The sequence below is a fragment of the Dromiciops gliroides genome, chromosome 3, assembly GCF_019393635.1.
Source record: "Dromiciops gliroides isolate mDroGli1 chromosome 3, mDroGli1.pri, whole genome shotgun sequence".
NCBI lineage: Eukaryota > Metazoa > Chordata > Mammalia > Microbiotheria > Microbiotheriidae > Dromiciops > Dromiciops gliroides.
In genome coordinates, this window is record NC_057863.1 from 41,750,275 (window position 1) to 41,752,622 (window position 2,348).

The 2,348-nt window shown below is 40.3% G+C and overlaps 1 pseudogene; it reads right to left on the reverse strand.

The window, feature by feature from the left end:
• Positions 1–952: 952 nt before the first annotated feature.
• LOC122746381 lies at positions 953–1,432 on the reverse strand (annotated as a pseudogene).
• Between the last annotated feature and the right edge of the window lie 916 nt (positions 1,433–2,348).

Consider the following 2,348-nt stretch of genomic DNA (forward strand, 5'->3'; position numbering starts at 1 on the left):
CTTTTTCCTCTATCTTCTCTACCCCTAGTATTTAGCACAGTACCCAGTATCTAGTAGGCACAAAATAAATGCTTGTTGGTGAGACAAATGAAAAAGGTCAAGAAACAGTTTCTGTGTAATTAATAATCAATTTATTAAATAGGCTAAATGATAACAAATAAATTGATGGTCAGTGGTTTCTCCAGGTAACCAAAGACAAAACCATGGAGATCACTGAGTGCTTAAATACCTTTGGAAAAGGGTGCCCTGACAGGTAAAAACCAACCCTGATTGGTGAACAATTAATTAGAGTGTGGACTTTCAAATAAGGAGTTGGGCTGAAAACTGTCATCCCTTCCTGATGAGAAGTGGCTTGATCATGAGACTCAGCTGCCTCCAGCAATCTGGACAAAGGAATCCATCTCTACCAGACCATTCTGCTTGGTTTTCTTCATGATCTGGGTTACCCTAGATCCCAATGGAAGGGTGCAAGGGAATAGATGATGTGTTGAGGACAGAATTCCCCTAGATTTAATTCTGTTTATATTCCAAAGAAAAGTAAGGTCTTCTAGTTGAGTGGGCTCCCACCCAAGATGACTGAGCATATTCCTGGAGGATTTAGGTAATCTCATCTATCAACAATGTCCTTTAGAGACTGATTGGCCTACTGGGGCTGGACTCTGAATGAGGAAGTAAAAAGCCTGGATCCTAATTAATCACATGTTATTACCATAATAGAAAATAATCGGGGGCAGCTAGGTGGAACAGTGGATAGAGCACCAGCCCTGGAGTCAGGAGTACCTGAGTTCAAATCCGGCCTTAGACACTTGATACTTACTAGCTGTGTGACCCTGGGCAAGTCACTTAACCCCCATTGCCCTGCAAAAAAAAAAAAAACAACAAAAGAAAATAATCATTTTTTCTTTTTGTTTTTTTCATAATCCAAGAATCTTTTATTATGTTTTTTAGTCATCTATGCCAAGAATTCATAGGGAATTGGTTCCAACAGCTCAGGTTCCTTGCCATTGGTCCTCACAAAGTGTGCTTCTCTGGGTGGAACAGGCTGATGCTTCAGCTGAACCCAAGTTTTTTCTTTGGCTTCCTTCTTCTTCTGGTCATTTTCTTTAACCCGCTTCAGGAAGCTATCTCTGTTCTTAGAATGCTTAATATGCTCAATATGCACATTAATTCTCTTGGCTAGAAACTTGCCCTTAACCTGTTTGTTTATAGCAATACCTACAGCATGTTGAATAATATTATTGACCTGTGCAGTCTTGCCATGGTAACATTTTGGGGGTATTCCTTCCTGAACTGTGCCCATACCCTTGATATCTACAATATCACCCTGCTTGTATATTCACATTTTTGTAGTTAAAGGGACAACACCATGTTTTCAAAAAGGCCTTTAAAACATGTATCATGTCCCTCTCCTTTTTCCTTTTGTGTTCATCATTTTGGCAACTCACCGGAATATAGCAGAGCTGGTGGAAAGGAAGAACAAAAATAATCAGTTTTCTCATTAGTTAGAACTGAGGCTCCTGCAACTCACAAAAAAACCCAGACCTAAATGAAGCCACACTGATCTGCATTTGTGGAGGAAGGACTCACAATAATGAAAATACAGATCCTTACATTATTGACTAAAGGATCACTCTGTCATCTACTAAGATGCATGGCTTGGCCATCTCTCTGTTTCTTGAGGCATCACCTTACAAAGTACTACAAGATGATGGTCCATGACTTGGTTCCAGAGGGATTTATTTCAGCATGTAATTTCCTTGTGATAATTGTAAATCATGGGGGCAACTAGGTGGTACAGTGGATAAAGCACCAGCCCTGGATTCAGGAGGACCTGAGTTCAAATATGGCCTCAGACACTTGACATTTACTAGCTGTGTGACCCTGGGCAAGTCACTTAACCCTCATTATCCCACAAAAAAAGAGAGAGAAAGAATTGTAAATCACATCAACATTTCATACAATAGTTTTATATTATCTCTGTCTCCCTTATGAGCTATGCCCTGGGCTCCAAAATTGTATGAATATTTAGTTTTTGTTTTTAAATAATTGGTCCAACAGCTCACCAGGCCAGAAATAAACCAAAGTAAAAAGCTTCAAAGTTCAGAAAAGGAGAGAAGCACAGAGCTGGAAGGGATATTGGAGATCAATTAGTCCAGGATCCTCATTTGGTAGAGGAGAAAAGAACAATCTATTCCCTCCTCTAAGTCATGCCCTTACTCCAAGCCTTTTCCTCTTGATGCCAAAGACCCCTATCCTCCAATGGAGCTTCATATGGTATGGACATCTTGGCCCACCTCTTCTGGCTCTTCTTTACTTTGTCTGTTTCTCTCCTACAGTGTGGCTCCCAG